This window comes from Hylobates moloch, unplaced genomic scaffold, assembly GCF_009828535.3.
Source record: "Hylobates moloch isolate HMO894 unplaced genomic scaffold, HMol_V3 SCAFFOLD_8, whole genome shotgun sequence".
Lineage (NCBI taxonomy): Eukaryota > Metazoa > Chordata > Mammalia > Primates > Hylobatidae > Hylobates > Hylobates moloch.
The window spans coordinates 8,267,832-8,285,169 of record NW_026652283.1 but is presented as its reverse complement, the minus strand read 5'-3'; the positions used below and the strand labels follow the sequence as shown (position 1 = coordinate 8,285,169).

Below are 17,338 nucleotides of genomic sequence, written 5' to 3'. Positions count from 1 at the left end.
CTACTCGGAGAGGCTGAGGCAGGAGAATGGCGTGAACCCATGAGGCAGAGCTTGCAGTGAGCCGAGATCGCGCCACTGCACTCCAGCCTGGGCGACAGAGTGAGACTCTGTCTCAAAAAAAAAAAAAAAAAAAAAAAAAAGAATTAAACTGACAAATTAGCTAATCCCAGCTACTCGGGAGGCTGAGAACCCAAGAGGCGCGGAGGTTGCAGTGAACCAGAGTCATGATAAAATAGATTAAGGCCAGGCGCAGTGGGTCATGTCTGTAATCCCAGCACATTGGGAAGCCAAGGCGGTGGATCACCTGAGGTCAGGAGTTGAAGACCAGCTTGGGCAACATGGTGAAACCCTGTTTCTACTAAAAATACAAAAATTAGCTGGGTGTGTTGGCGCTTGCCTGTAGTTCCAGCTACTCGGGAGGCTGAAGCAGGAGAATCTCTTGAACCAGGGAGGCAGAGGTTGCAGTGAGCCAAGATTGTGTCACTGCACTCCAGCCTGGGCAACAGAGTGAGACTCCATCACACACAGAGAAAAGAAAAAAACAGGCTGGGCGTGGTGGCTCACGCCTGTAGTCACAACACTTTGGGAGGCCAAGGTGGGTGGATCACGAGGTCAGGAGTTCGAGACCAGCCTGGCCAACATGGTGAAACCCCATCTCTACTAAAAATACAAAAATTAGCTGGGCATGGTTGCGGGCACCTGTAATCCCAGCTGCTTGGGAGGCTGAGGCAGGAGAATCGCTTGAGCCCCGGATGTGGAGGTTGCAGTGAGCTGAGATCGCGCCATTGCACTCCAGCCTGGGCAACAGAGCAAGACCCTGTCTCAAAATAATAATAATCATAATAATAAACAAAATAACAGATTAACAAGAAAAAAGGATACAAATGCATTTAATATATTTACATGTACATGGGAGACTTCAGAAGGAAAATGGAAGACCCAAAGAGGCCGGAGCAGTGGCTCACACCTATAATCCTGGCACTTTGCGAGGCCAAGGCGGGTGGATCACCTGAGGTCAGGAGTTAGAGACCAACCTGGCCAACATGGTGAAACCCCATCTCTACTAAAAATACAAAAATTAGCTGGGCACGGTTGTTCACGCCTGTGATCCCAGTTACTCAGGAGGCTGAGGCAGGAGAATCACCTGAACCTGGGAGATGGAGGTTGCAGTCAGCTGAGATTGCGCTGAGGCAGGAAAATAGGGTCTGGAGACAGGGAGCATAAGGCCAATTCACACTTAAGCTATAACAGGAAATATCCTCTCCATACAGCATTTGCCATAAATGACTTTGTAACTTTATCCTCTTCATTCACATAGGACGTACCCCGAGTAGAGGGTATTTAAACTTAGAAAAACTCTGTAACAGTGCCTGAGTCCCTCTGCTCAGGCCCTTTCCCATACTGTGGAGAGTACTTTCATTTTCAATAAAACCTTTCATTCCTTCCTTGCTTTGTTTGTGCATTTTGTCCAATTCTTTGTTCAAGACGCCAAGAACCTGGATATCCTCCACCGTTAACATATTTTGGCAAGCCAGCCAGGAGGGAGAGGGAAGCCCAAAGTTTGGGATTCATTCTCCCTTTCCTTCCTGCTCCATCCATGGAGCAGACTTGGGACTTTCCAACTTGGGATGCTTGGTGGACAGTGCCTAAACATGGAAGCAACTGCAGGTTTCTGGCCGTGGCCAGTGAAACCAAAGGGTTTCCATGTGGAGAAGCCTAACCGCCACTGCCCAGATCACTTAAGGAATCTGGGTCTTTATTTATTTATGTTTTTTTCTTCTCTTTCAGTCTTACAGTGACTGTTTCTTAGTAGCTCCTTGAAATTGAGGGCAACTGTCTGGGGTCACTTCCTGGTACTGCCTGAAGGCCGAGGAGTGAATGGGAATAATTGCCCCTGCCCCAAAGGGGGAAGGACTTTTTAAAAAAATATATTTTCCACACATGGTCCATGATCTCTACCTGCTGTGCAGCTCAGAGCAAACTTGCACATATTTCAGGCAACTTACACCTTCTTTTCATATGCTAAATTCTTCCCAGGTCGTATTCTACTGGCTAAGGAACAAAAGTCTCACCCAGCATCCAGTTCTCATTACGGTTCTTGAATATTCTTATAAATCTCATAGTATGCTTTGGAGGGGAAACCTGCATTTGATGCACCCACCTAAGGCCAGAGACATCTGGAACTCTAAGATTGGATTCCACAGGAGGATGCTCTGTGGGTTCTGCGGACCTCAAACTCTCCAAAGAGGAAGCTGTTGGCAGAGGTTCTGAGGTCTAGTATTAAACCCTCCTTAGAATTTTCTCTTGCAGACCGGGCACGGTGGCTCATGCCTGTAATCCCAGCACTTTAGGAGGCCAAGGCAGGCGGATCATTTGAGGTCAGGAGTTTGAGACCAGACTGACCAACATGGTGAAACCCCGTCTCTACTAAAAATACAAAAAACTCAGCCTGGCGTAGTGGCGCATGCCTGTAGTCCCAGCTGCTCGGGAGACTGAGGCAAGAGAATCGCTCAAACCTGAGAGGCAGAGGTTGCAGTGAGCCGAGATCACGCCACTGCACTCCAGCCTGGGTGACAGAGCCAAACTCGGTCTCAAAAAAGAAAAAAAAATTTCTCACAGTTGTGATGCTGCTTGGCCCCAAAATTGTTTAGAATCTGAAATTTACTGTCTAATCGGAAAGTGGGATGGCATTGCATGTATCCAGGCTTTTGTGCTGCTGTTCTAAGCAGGGGTCCTGGTTAACATGTGACGCTCTCCTTTGGTACTGTTTGGCCCCAGTGCTCCTTGAAGTCTAGGGAGACTGGGAGGCTTAGCCTTTCAGTATCAAACTGCCATGGAGACTGCTTTACCTGAAATTTTGGTTCAGAGCCTTCCTTGTATTTTCTGTTAGGTTGAAGTAAAACCACAAGCTTGTATTGCTATCTCTTGGCTAAGGTTCCAAGGTATTGGATCTTCGTTGATGTGTGTGTATACATGTCTAGATGTGTTTGTTTGTACACTTACTGTTATATGTTGTGTGTCTACCAAATTGGCTTATAAGTAAAAGTGCGCTCATAAATCAAGTAAATAAGTCTAAGCAATTTTCAAGTTCACGTGACTTAAAGTGTAACTTAACAAGCTAGCTTTAAAATTATTGGCAGAATAAAAATAGAAATGCCTTCAGAATTGTCAGCATACCTTCTACCGTTAACAGCGCCACTGCATCCCAGCCTGGAGGACGGAGAGAGACTGTGTCTCAAGAAAAAAATAAAATAAAAGACCCAAAGAGGCAATTGCTTAAACCTGGGAGGTGGAGGTTGCGGTGAGGCGGAGGTTGCGATGAGCCGAGATCGCGCCATTGCACTCCAGCCTGGGCAACAAGAGTGAAACTCCATCTCAAAAAAAAAAAAAAGAAAAGAAAAGAAAGAAGAAATACAAATGTATAAAAAACCAATTCAGTATAACAACAACTTACACAGCATTAACATTATATTAGGTATAAGTGATCTAGAGATGATGTGAAGTATACAGGAGGGCCAGGTGCAGTGACTCATGCCTATAATCCCAGCACTTTGGGAGGCCAAGGCAGGTGGATTGCTTAAGGCCAGGAGTTCAAGACCAGCCTAGCCAACTGGTGAAACCCCACCTCTACTAAAAATACAAAAATTAGCCACGTGTGTTAATGCACGCCTGCAATCCCAGCTACAGGCTGAGGAACAAGAATCGCTGGAACCCAGGAGACAGAAGTTGCAGTGAGCCAAGGTCACACCACTGCAATCCAGCCTGGGTGACAGCAAGACCCTCTCTCAAAAAAATAAGATAAAAAAAGTATACAGGAAGATGTGCATAGCTTATATGCAAATACTATGTCATTTTATATAAGAGACTTGGACATCCTCAGATTTTTGTATATGCAGGGGGTGGCAACTAGAACCAATACCCTGTGGATACCAAGGAACTACTGTATACCTTTTTACACAAAGAATTATAAATTATGGGGATGTGACAAGACAAAGGGGCTTGGTGTAATGGCAGTAAATTGTGGGACCGTGACTAGGAAATATAAAGGGGGAACCAGTGAAAGTTAAAGGTTATTTTGATAAGACTGTTTGCATAGATCTATTTCAGTGTCAGTTCCCTTTCTATGGTGATAAGAATGTTCTCTTCCTTGTACACAGAGGGCATGTTTCTCATGGAAAATTGTATGACCTGCTTTCAGGTAGAAAGGGAGAATCAGAGAGCTTTTCCTGCATCAGCTGTTTCTCCATTGTCTTCAGCTCAAATGAATATGCCAAAACAACATATTTTGGGGTGGCATATTCTGAAGCCCTTTATTTTTCAAAAAGCAGCAAGCAGCTAAATGTTCTCTGCTGCCTGAAGTTTAGCCGGTTGCCAACTGTATTAGCGCGCTGGCAACAGGGAAATTCATGTTGTCACAAGGTTGGACTAATCAACGAGTAAGTGCTCAGGTATCATTTTGAGTGGCAGCATTTTAGTTCTGTAAAAGTGATATTAAAATATAATTTTCAAAAAGCTAGAATCATAACTCATGCAAATATAAAATGAACACATGTCAAAGATTTTATATAACTTATTAATTAATGAAAGAATCTAGAAGATATCAAAATCAGTTCAAAGTGCATTTGAGAAGCATGGGGTTTCTAGGCAATTTAACAAAGGAATGTTCGTAAGATTGCTGTATTGGATACACAAATGGTTAATGTCCTATAGGACCGTGAAACATAACCTTCAGGATTATCCTTTCCACCACCAGACAGCAGCCAGTTGCAGCTATGAGTTAATCTCTGCCTCTTCTGACTTGTGAAGTAACTGAATTGATGGGAATCAATCAAAGACACAAGCCCAGTATTGAACTGAAAGAACACCTAGTAACCTCTTCCTTTTCCAACTTTCAGAGAATATTTGGGGCAACTATAAATCTGACTAAGGAAACTGTTAGAATTGCCAGAGTCCGAGAGAATGGATCACCCCGTCAGTGCACACTGCCTCAGTTCTTTTTCTTGATGACACCAGAGATAGCCAGTCATCACACCTTCAGCAAACCTGCTCCTCCCTTAGACTTCCCTGATTTGGAAAGTGGCAATCCCAATTGCCCAAGCAAAAAACGCCGAAGTCATTCTTGACCCTTCTCTTTAGATCACCCCCTACATCTGAGTCATCCATTTATTCAATATTCAACAAAAATACATTGAGGGCCTCCCCTAAGACAGTCACTTTTTTTTCTGTCGTGAGTGGCCATCGGTAGACAAAACAGACAAAATGTTTACCCTCATGGCGTTCACACTGTAGTGGGGGAGAAAACAAACAAATCAGTAAAATCTAAAATCCATAGGAATTCAGATGATGAGCACTGCTATGGGAACATTTTTTGAACGGAAAAATGTCAGGAGAATTGGGAGATGGGGCTTAGAATTTTAACAGGGTGGTCAGGGAAGACTTCACAGAGAAAGTGGCATTTATGAAGAGAGGTAAAGGGAACAAGAGAGGGGGCATGTGCGTATCTGCGCCAGGCGGAGGATTGTGTGCCCATTGTGTTAGAACAGCAAGCAGAGTGTGCCTGGACCAGAGTGAGTGAGATGGTTTAGCTGTGTCCCCACCCAAATCTCAACTTGCATTGTATCTTCCAGAATTCCCACGTGTGGGCTGGGAGTGGTGGCTCACACCTGTAATCCCAACACATTGGTAGGCCAAAGCGGGTGGATCAACTGAGGTCAGGAGTTTGAGACCAGCCTGGCCAACATGGTGAAACCCCATCTCTACTAAAAATACAAAAAAAAACAAAAAACAAAAAAATTAGCAGGGTGTGGCCGGGCGCGGTGGCTCACGCTTGTAATCCCAGCACTTTGGGAGGCCGAGGCGGGCGGATCACAAGGTCAGGAGATCGAGACCACAGTGAAACCCCGTCTCTACTAAAAATACACACAAAAAAATTAGCCAGGCATAGTGGCAGGCGCCTGTAGTCCCAGCTACTCAGAGAGGCTGAGGCAGGAGAATGGCGTGAACCCAAGAGGCGGAGCTTGCAGTAAGCCGAGATTGCACCACTGCACTCCAGCCTGGGCGACAGAGCAAGACTCCGTCTCAAAAAAAAAAAAAATTAGCAGGGTGTGGTGGCAGGTGCCTGTAATTCCAGCTACTCAGGAGGCTGAGGAAGGGGAATTGCTTGAACCCAGGAGGTGGAGGTTGCAGTGAACCAAGATTGCGCCATTGCACTCCAGCCTGGGCAACAAGAGCAAAACTAAAACTCCATTTCAAAAAAAACAACAAACAAACAAAAAACAGAATTCCCACTTGTTGTGGGAGGGACACAAGGGGAAGTGATTGAATCATGGGGGCCCGTCTTTCCCATGATATTCTCGTGATAGTGAATAAGTCTCACAGGATCTGATGGATTTATAAAGGGTTTCCGCTTTTGCTTCTTCCCCATTTTCTCTTCCACTGCCGTATAAGGAGTGCCTTTTGTCTCCCGCCATGATTCTGAGGCCTCCCCAGCCAAGTGGAACTGTAAGTCCAATTAAACCTCTTTTTCTTCCCAGTCTCAGGTATGTCTTTATCAGCAGCATGAAAACAGACTAACATGGTAAATTGATACCAATAGAATGGGGCATTGCTGAAAAAGATACCTGAAAATTTGGAAGTGACTTGGGAACTGGGTAACAAGCAGAGATTGGAACAGTTTGAAGGGCTCAGAAGAAGACAGGAAAATATGGGAAAGTTTGGAACTTCCTAAAGACTTGTTGAATAGCTTTGCCCCAAAATGCTGATAGTGATATAGGCAATAAAATCCAGGCTGAGGCCGGATGCAGTGGCTCACGCCTGTAATCCCAGCACTTCGGGAGGCCCAGGCAGACAGATCACTGAGGTCGGGAGCTCAAGACCAGCCTGACCAACGTGAAGAAACCCCATCTCTACTAAAAATGCAAAATTACCTGGGCATGGTGGCACATGCCTGTAATCCCAGCTACTTGAGAGGCTGAGGCAGGAGAATTGCTTGAATCCAGGAGGCAGAGGTTGCGGTGAGCCAAGATCGTGCCATTTCACTCCAGCCTGGGCAACAAGAGTGAAACTGCATTTCAAAAAATAAAAAAAACAAAAAAAAATCCATGCTGAAGTGGTCTCAGATGGAGATGAGGAACTTGCTGGGAACTGGAACAAAGGTGATTCTTGTTATGTTTTAGCAAAGAGATGGGCAGCATTTTGCCCCTGCCCTAGAGATCTGTGGAATTTTGAACTTGAGAGAGATGATTTAGGGTATCTGACAGAAGAAATTTCTAAGCAGCAAAGCATCCAAGAGGTGACCTGGGTGCACTTAAAGGCATTCAATTTTATAAGGGAAGCAGAGCATAAAAGTTTGGAAAATTTGCAGCCTGACTGAAAAGAAAAACCCAAGCCAGCTGCAGAAATTTGCATAAGTAGCAAGGAGCCTAATGTTCATCCCCAAGACCCCGGGGAAAATGCCTCCAGGCCATGTCAGAGACCTTCACGGCAGCCCCTCCCAGCACAGGTCCAGAGGCCCAGGAGGAAAAAGTGGTTTTGTGGGCCAGGTGCAGGGTCCCCATGCTGTGTGCAGCCTAGGGACTCGGTGCACTGTGTCCCAGCTGCTCCAGCCGTGGCTGAAAGGGGCCAACGTACAGCTCAGGCTGTGGCTTCAGAGGGTGGAACCCCCAAGCCTTGGCAGCTTCCATGTGGTGTTGAGCCTGCAAGTGCACAGAAGTCAAGAATTGAGGTTTGGGGGCCAGGCACAGTGGCTCACCCCTGTAATCCCAGTGCTTTGGGAGGCTGAGGCGGGCGGATCGTGAGGTCAGGAGTTTGAGACCAGCCTGGCCAATATGGTGAAACCCTGTCTCTACTAAAAATACAAAAATTAGCTGGGTATGGTGGCACATGCCTGTAGTCCCAGCTAGTCGGGAGGCTGAGACAGAAGACCTGCTTGAACCCAGGAGGCAGAGGTTGCAGTGAGCTATTGCGCCACTGCACTCCAGCCTGGGTGACACAGCGACACTCCATCTCAGAAAAAAAAAAAGAAAAGAGTTGAGGTTTGGCTGGGCACGGTGGCTCACGCTTGTAATCCCAGCACTTTGGGAGGCCGAGGCAGGCGGATCACGAGGTCAGGAGATCGAGACCATGGTGAAACCCCGTCTCTACTAAAAAGACAAAAAACTAGCCGGGCGTGGTGGCGGGCGCCTGTAGTCCCAGCTACTCGGAGAGGCTGAGGCAGGAGAATGGCGTGAACCCGGGAGGCGGAGCTTGCAGTGAGCCGAGATTGCGCCACTGCACTCCAGCCTGGGTGACAGAGCAAGACTCCGTCTCAAAAAAAAAAAAAAAAAGAATTGAGGTTTGGGAACCTCTGCCTAGATTTCAGAAGATGTATGGAAATGCCTGGATGCCCAGGCAAAAGTTTGCTGCAGGGGTGGGCCCTCATGGAGAACCTCTGCTAGGGCAGTGTGGAAGGGAAATGTGGGGTTAGAGCCCACACACAGAGTCCTTGCTGGGACACCACCTAGTAGAGGTGTGAGAAGAGGGCCACTGTCCTCCAGACCCCAGAATGGTAGTTCCACCAACAGCTTGCACCATGCACATGGAAAAGTTGCAGACACTCAATGCCAGCTTGTGAAAGCAGCCAGGAGGGAGGCTGTACCCTGCAAAGCCACAGGAGTGGAGCTGCCCAAGACCGTGAGAACCCATCTCTTGCATCAGCATGACCTGGATATGAGACCTGGAGTCAAAGGAGATCATTTTTGGGGCTTTAAAATTTGACTCCTCCACTGGATTTTGGACTTGCATGGGCCCTGTAACCCCTTTGTTTTGGCCAGTTTCTCCCATTTGGAACAGCTGTATTTACCCAATACCTGTATCCCAGTTGTATCTAGAAAGTAACTAGTTTGCTTTTGATTTTACAGACTCACAGGCAGAAGGGACTTGCCTTGTCTCAGATGACACTTTGGACTGTGGACTTTGGGGTTAATGCTGAAATGAGTTAAGATTTTGAGGGACTGTTGGGAAGGCAGGATTGGTTTTGAAATGTGAGGACATGAGATTTGGAGGGGCCAGGGGCAGGATGATACGGGGTTTTGCTGTGTCGCCACCCAAATATCAACTTGAATTGTATCTCCCAGAATTCCCACGTGTTGTGGGAGGGACCCAGGGGGAGGTAATTGAGTCATGGGGGCCCATCTTTCCCATGGTATTCTGATGATGGTGAATAAGTCTCATGAGATCTGATGGGTTTATCAAGGGGTTCTGCTTTTGCTTCTTCCTCATTTTTCTCTTCCGCTGCCATGTAGGAAGTGCATTTTGCCTCTTGTCATGATTTTGAGGCCTCCCCAGCCATGCGGAACTGTAAGTCCATTTAAACCTCTTTTTCTTCCCAGTCTCAGGTATGTCTTTTTTTTTTTTTTTTTTGAGACGGAGTCTCGCTCTTTCACCCAGGCTGGAATGCAGTGGCGCGATCTCGGCTCACTGCAGGCTCCGCCCCCCGGAGTTCACACCATTCTCCTGCCTCAGCCTCCCGCGTAGCTGGGACTACAGGCGCCTGCCACCTCGCCCGGCTAATTTTTGTATTTTTAGTAGAGATGGGGTTTCACCTTGTTAGCCAGGATGGTCTCGATCTCCTGACCTTGTGATCCACCCACCTCGGCCTCCCAAAGTGCTGGGATTACAGGCGTGAGCCACCACGCCCGGCCTTCAGGTATGTCTTCATCAGCAGTGTGAAAATGGGCAAATACAGTGAGCCAGGAATAGAGGAGCTGGAAGTAAGTTCAGAGTTGTCACAAAGTGTGGGAGTGCCAGGGGAGAGGAGAATGGGGAGAAAGAGAGCAAATAACAATTATAAAAACTGACTTCAGCTGTGTTGGAGCTCAGAAAATGATACCCCAAAGTATGGCGCTTTGGCATGCTGAGTACTTTAGAGATTAAAAAGCCTCAGAAGCAAAGTCTCTCTGACCTTCTCCTGCCCTCCTGTCTCTCACCTCTCTTTCTCCCCTGAGGAGTCACAGAAACCAAAATTCCTCTTCCCCAAGGTTGGTCAGAGAAACTAGAACTTCTCTCCCCACAGACAAGCCATAAAACCTAGAAAGGTCACTCTCTCTGTTCTCCGTTGAAGACCCTCATTCCAGAAGAGTCCTGCCCCAAACCCAGGAGGAAGGAATGCTGCACAGAGAAGCCAAGAAGGATCTGAACAGAGGGGCCTTGCTGGGTTTCCCCGCTTGGTCCATTACCGTTAGATCATACCCTTTTGTCCAATCACATTCCTGCACTGCTGCCCATTCTTCATCAGACCTAAGCACAGAAACACAGTTTTCTCTGGGTCTTTTAAGACTCTGGTGTCACCTAAAACTTTGATGAGGTACATTTGTTATGCTTTTCTCTTATTAACCTGTATTTTATTATAGGAGTGCCAGCCACAACCCTTATGATGGGTGAGGAAATATATCATACTTTTTTACCTTTACAGCTTTGATTGTGACTGGGAACTGTTGGAAGGATTTGAATAGAGTAGTAATGTGGTTTGACTTACATTTTAACATCATCACTGTGGCTGCTGTGTTAAGAATAGGCCTGAGAGACAAGGATGGAAGCAAGTGAATGTTAGGAGGCTGTTGCAGTAGACCAGAGGAGTAACAATAGAAGTGGTGAGAAGTAGTTGGATTCTGAATATATTTTGAAGCTAGAGTCAACAGGATTTGGAGACACAGTGGATGTGGGATGTGAGAAAAAGAGAAAAAACAGGGTGCCTACAAAGTTTTTGGCCTAAGAATAAACTTTAGAGATTATCCTATAAGAGGATATCTAGAGCTATCATACTCTTTTTTTTTTTTTTTTTTTTTTTGAGATGGAATTTCACTCTTGTCGCCCAGGCTGGAGTACAATGGTGCAATCTAGGCTCACTGCAACTCCCACCTCCTAGGTTCAAGCGATTCTCCTGCCTCAGCCTCCCGAGTAGCTGGGATTACAGGCATGTACCACCACGCCTGGCTAATTTTATATTTTTAGGAGAGACAGGGTTTCCCCATGTTGGCCAGGATGGTCTCAATCTCTTGACCTTGTGATCTGCCCACCTCAGTTTCCCAAAGTGCTGGGATTACAGGCGTGAGCCACCACACCCGGTGAGGCAGAGTCTTACTCTGTCACCCAGGCTGGAATGCCATGGCACGATCTCGGCTCAATGCAACCTCTGCTTCCTGGGTTCAAGCGATTCCACTGCCTCCATCTCCCGAGTAGCTGGGATTACAGGCACGTGCCAGCCACCATGACCGACTAATTTTGTATTTTTAGTAGAGACGGGGTTTCACCATGTTGGCCAGGCTGGTCTCAAACTCCTGAACTCAGTAGTAGAATAGGAGGCATATGGCCTCCCAAAGTGCTGGGATTACAGGCACGAGCCACTGCGCCCGGCCAGTGTTAGATGACTTATTGTGTAACCCTTAAAATTTTTATAGTTGTCTTTTCTTTTAAAATTCTTATTTTTAAAAAATTGGTTTGGTTTTGTTTTTGAGACAGGGTCTCGCCCTATTGTCCAGGGCACGATCTCGGCTCACTGCAGCCTCTACCTCCCAAGTTCAAGCAATCCTCCCACCTCAGCATCCCTAGTAGTTGGGGTACAGGCATGCACCACCACACCTGGCTAATCTTTTTTTATTTTTTGTAGGGATAGGGTTTCACTATGTTGCCCAGGCTGCTCCTGAACCCCTGGGCTCAAGGGATCGTCCCAGGCTGGCCTCCCAAAGTGCTGGGATTACAGATGTGAGCCACCATGCCTGGTCTCCATCTTGGTTCTCACCTCCAAGCTGCCCTTCTTAATCCCTGGGTGTAGGTTGAGCTAACTTTGAGAGGAACTTAGTTTATAGTTTAACTGTGTGTGACTACTTGAGACTGAAACATGACTTCTAAGCACTTAGTCTCCTACAGGCATACCTCCTAGAACTAGAAAGTTAGAGACCCCTGGGCCGGGCGCGGTGGCTCACGCTTGTAATCCCAGCACTTTGGGAGGCCGAGGCGGGTGGATCACGAGGTCAGGAGATCGAGACCACGGTGAAACCCCGTCTCTACTAAAAATACAAAAAATTAGCCGGGCGTGGTGGCGGGCGCCTGTAGTCCCAGCTACTCGGAGAGGCTGAGGCAGGAGAATGGCGGGAACCCGGGAGGCGGAGCTTGCAGTGAGCCGAGATTGCGCCACTGCACTCCAGCCTGGGTGAGAGAGCGAGACTCCGTCTCAAAAAAAAAAAAAAAGTTTCAAAAAAAAAAAAAAAGAAAGAAAGTTAGAGACCCCTTTCCTTTGCCTTGTTACTTCTCTATAAATGTATTGTCCTTCCTCTAAATGGCATAAAAACCCCCAAGCCTCGCTGCCTCTTCGGGGAGTTTCTCTTCTCTATGGATCACCCCCACATTTTGCCACATTAAACTTATAAAATAAAACCTGGGGCCGGGCATGGTGGCTCATGCCTGTAATCCCAGCTCTTTGGGAGGCCGAGGCGGGTGGATCACCTGAGGTCAGGAGTTAGGCCAACACAGCAAAACCCTAGTAGAGGGGAGGAAGAACCTTTTTCCTCCTCAGCAACCCTCTTTAGATATGACCAAGGAAGATCTTCCAGAGGGAGAAGTGATAAGCACAGAGAACACCAACTGGTGAACCCTTCCTGGGGGACAAATTGGGATCTGATTAGGAAATTCCTCATCCCTAGGTTAAGAAACCCTCTGCTCATTTGTCTAGAATTTCAACAGAATGCTTTGTATTTTCCTTTCCTAATGGAAGGGTTTTCCTGGCCCCATTCCACGATTGTACATTGATGGAAGACGGGGCACAGATATCTTGTCTTTTTAGTTCGTACATCTCCAGATCAAAAACAGCCACATCTGAACGTGGTGCAAGCACTGCCTCGCATCATTCCCAAATATAGGGGCTATCGCACGTCACCTAGAGATTCTGAACTTTGAGCTTAATCTTGTAACTGGACAGGATTTGGTGGTTGTCTCTCTTTGTTGGGTATTTTGCATATGGAAAGGAGAGAGAAACTAATATGTATGGTGATAAATAAATAAAAGTGGGCTGGGCATGGTGGCTTACATCTGTAATCCCAGCACTTTGGGAGGCTGAGGTGGGCGGATCACCTGAGGTCAGGAGTTCGAGACCAGCCTGATGAACATGGTGAAAACTCGTCTCTACTAAAAGTACAATAACTAGCTGGGTATGGTGGCGGGCGCCTGTAATCTCAGCTAGTCTAGAGGCTGAGGCAGGAGAATCACTTGAACCTGGGAGGCAGAGATTGCAGTGAGCCAAGATCGTGCCATTGCACTCCAGCCTGGGCAAAAAGAGCAAAACTCAGTCTCAAAAAAAAAAAAAAAAAAAGATAAAAGTGATAATATAGGTATTAGATAGATATTTATCAGATTGATAAAAGTGATTAAACAGGCCAGGCGCAGTGGCTCATGCCTATAATTCCAGCACTTTGGGAAGCCGAGGCGGGTGGATCACTTGCGTTCAGGAGTTCAAGACCAGCCTGGTCAACATGGTGAAACCCTGTCTCTACTAAAAATTCAAAAAAAAATTAGCTGGGCATGATGGCCTGCACCTGTAGTCCCAGCTACTTGGGAGGCTGAGACATAAGAATCACTTGAACTCAGGAGGCAGAGGTTGCTGTGAGCCAAGATTGTGCCACTAGACTCCAGCCTGGATGACAGAACAAGAGTCTGTCTAAATAAATAAATAAAACCTCTGAAAGATAATACAGAAAACTATCTTCATGACCTTGGAGTGAGGAAGGAGTTCTTAAGCAAGTCATTAAATATACTAACAATAAAGGAAAAGATTGTTGTTTTGAGCATTAAAGTTGAAAACATTATTTATTAAGGCACCATTAAAAGGCAAGCTACAAATTTCAATCAAAACCACAATGAGATTCCTCCTTACACCAACTAGGATGTCTAGAATCAAAAAGACAAACAATAACAAGTGTTGGTGAGGATGTGGATTAATCAGGACTGTCATATACTGCTGGTAGGAATTTAAAATGGAAGAGTGGCCATGGAAAACATTTTGAGTTTTGCTTTGTGGCAAGCCACAAAGTAGGAAAAAAAAATATTTGTGTAAGTCATGTAACCCAAAGAAGCTCATATCTAGAATATATAAGAACTCCTAGGCCAGGTGCAATGGCTCACGCCTGTAATCCCAGCATTTTGGGATGCCAAGGTGGGCAGATCACCTGAGGTTGGGAGTTCGAGACCAGCCTGGCCAACATAGTGAAACCCCATCTCTACTAAAAACACAAAAATTAGCGGGGTGTGGTGGTGGGCGCCTGTAATCCCAGCTACAGGCTGAGGCATGAGAATTGCTTGAACCCGGGAGGCAGAGATTGCAGTGAGCCGAGATTGCGCCACTGCACTCCAGCCTGGGTGACAGAGTGACAGAGTGAGACTCTGTTTCAAAAAAAAAAAAAAGAAAAAAAGAAAAGAAAAAAAGTCAAAGAACCCAAAAGAAAAATGGGCAAAGGATTCAAGCAAAATATGATATCCAAAGAGTCAAAAATGTAGAAAAATCCCTCAACCTCATTAGTAATCAAATTAGGTAGAAGTGCAAATAAAAACATAATGAAATATAATACCATTACACATGTTCCAAGTTAGCTGAAATTTTAAAATGTGATAGTGTCAAGAGTTAAAAGCATTTGACATTATCTAGTAAAATTTAAGATTCAACTATTTGTGACCCAGTCATCTCACTCTTACGAACGTGTGCTTGTGTCCACTTGGAGTCACGTACAAGGATGTTCCCAGCAGCAACTGTTTATCAACAATAAAATGGCTACAGTGTCATCTGTTCATACAATACTAAAAATTTGACACTATAGTGAAAATAAATGAAGTATAGCTACAGGCAACAATATATATGAATCTCAAAAACTAATATTAAGTAATGGAAGCCCAGACAAAAGAATACGTGCTGTCTGAAATACTTGTTCATTTATATCAAGTTCAAAGCCAGACAGAACTAAACTTCGATGTTTGGAAAGGCATACATGGGTATTATAACCAGAAAGTAAAGCAAGGAAGTTATTATTGCTAATGTCAATGTAGTAGTTTCCTCTGGGGGCTGGGAAGGGGGTTTGACTGGGAATTGGTACATATGAGCTCTGGGTTGCTGGCAATCTATTTCTAGATCTAGGGAGTGGCTACACTCTTTATATTATCCTAAATTAATGTTTAAACGCTCTTCCTTTAAGAAATGGTTTTCTAAAGTAATCTAAAAAACCCAGAACAACAAAAAACTTCCCAGCAAGGAAAGCCAGAGTTAGAAATTATGGCTGTGAGTGATAAATCTGCTGCTTAGCACAGACATTTGTGTAGGTCTCTTGTCTATTTGTTGACATTTTTGTGGTCACAATGGGAAAGAGAGAGAGCTAAGTAAATGTCATCCATTTCTACAGCATCTCTATGTTTTAAGATGAAGCTTTGTGGTTTGTAATGTATTTCCCCTAAAGGAAATAAAATTTTAAGAGTTAACATGAGAATTCAGAGAATCACCATTTGCAAAATTAATTTTTTAATATTAAAGTGTATATCAAAATAAAATACTTTAAATGTGCCCCTTATATATTTTTAAGTTGACATCTAAAATTTGACATCATAGGCCGGGCACGGTGGCTCACGCCTGTAATCCCAGCACTTTGGGAGGCCGAGGCGGGCGGATCATGAGGTCAGGAGATCGAGACCATCCTGGCTAACAGGGTGAAACCCCGTCTCTACTAAAAATACAAAAAAAATTAGCCAGGCGTGGTGCCGGGGGCCTGTAGTCCCAGCTACTCCGGAGGCTGAGGCAGGAGAATGGCGTGAACCCCGGAGGCGGAGCTTGCAGTGAGCGGAGATCGTGCCACTGCACTCCAGCCTGGGCGACAGAGCGAGACTCCGTCTCAAAAAATAAAATAAAATTAAAATAAAAATAAAATTTGACATCATAAATGTAAATAGTTACAAAGCATGTAATATGTGGCAGATTTGTAAAAAAAGATTGATTTTAAATTAAACATCATTCTTTTTTTTTTTTTTTTGGAAACAGAGTCTCTGTTGTCCAGGCTGGAGTACAATGGCGTGATCTCGGCTCACCGCAACCTCCGCCTCCCAGGTTCAAGCAATTCTCCTGCCTCAGCCTCCCGAGTAGCTGGGATTACAGGTGCGCACCACCATACCCAACTAATTTTTGTGTTTCTTTTTCGAGATAGAGTCTCGCTCTGTCACCCAGGCTGAAGTGCAATGGCGCGATCTCGGCTCACCACAACCTCCGCCTCCCAGGTTCAAGTGATTCTCCTGCCTCAGCCTCCTAAGTAGCTGGGATTACAGGCATGTGCCACCACGCCAGGCTAATTTTGTATTTTTAGTAGTGACAGGGTTTCTCCATGTTGGTCAGGCTGGTCTTGAACTCCCAACCTCAGGTGATCCGCCCGCCTCGGCCTCCCAAAGTGCTGGGATTACAGGCGTGAGCCACTGCACCCGGCCTGAACATCATTCGTATAAATATATTCACTAGAATACATGTAAAAGACAGAGGCCAGAGGCTATCACCTAATTTAAAAATACATGGAAAAGTATTTATTTATTTGGTTGTTTGTTTTTCTGGGTTGGGCAGTGGCTCGCCATGTTGTCCAGGCTGGTCTTGAACTCCTGGGCTCAAGCAATCCTCCCACCTCAAGACTCCCAAAGTGCTGGGATTACAGTCGTGAGACACCACAGCAGCTAAAAAGGTCTTTATTTTAATCAAAGTGTTGTTTTTTAGCATTAAAATTTTGTCATTTTTCCTCCTTGATCTAGTATTTACATTCCACTTTTCTCACAGATTTTATCATGATCTATTTTATGCTTGGATTGATCACCTTTTCCCGTAGAGCCTAAGGAGGGTGTAGCCCTGCCAACAACTTGTTTTCAGCCCAATGAAACGCATTTCAGACTTCTGACCTGCAAAACTAGAAACTAAACTGAAACTACATCCATAAATTTTTTTTTCCAGGAGAAATAACTTTATTTGGACTGAGAGCTGAAGAATGAGAATAGGACCTGAGACAGCATATTGGGCTAAGGAGGAGAGGTGAGGTTCCAAAACAGCAGTCAAAGCTCATCAACCAAACAGATTCTACTTCCCAGCAACCTTGCAGTTAGTGCAACCAACAAAAGGCCTGCTGGGGAATGTATTTGCCGCTAAATTCCCCAAGTATGCCAACATTACAAAAAAGATAGAGGTTTTACATCATAATTAAATTTCCACAAACCTTCCCAATCACAAGTATTATAAGCAGAAGTAAAAAATCACATTTTACAGATCTCAAACTTGTCTTCAACATTTAGTTCATCACCTTCA

General features: G+C 45.4%; 1 long non-coding RNA gene across 1 annotated transcript in view; it reads left to right on the top strand.

Annotated features, from left to right (window-relative positions):
- Positions 1-17,338, top strand: part of LOC131383986 (uncharacterized) — a 23,864-nt gene extending 6,526 nt beyond the window's left edge. Inside the window, exons 2-3 of the long non-coding RNA XR_009214423.1 lie at positions 16,046-16,159; positions 16,991-17,338. This is a non-coding gene — a long non-coding RNA (uncharacterized LOC131383986). The remainder of the gene's footprint in view (positions 1-16,045; positions 16,160-16,990) is intronic.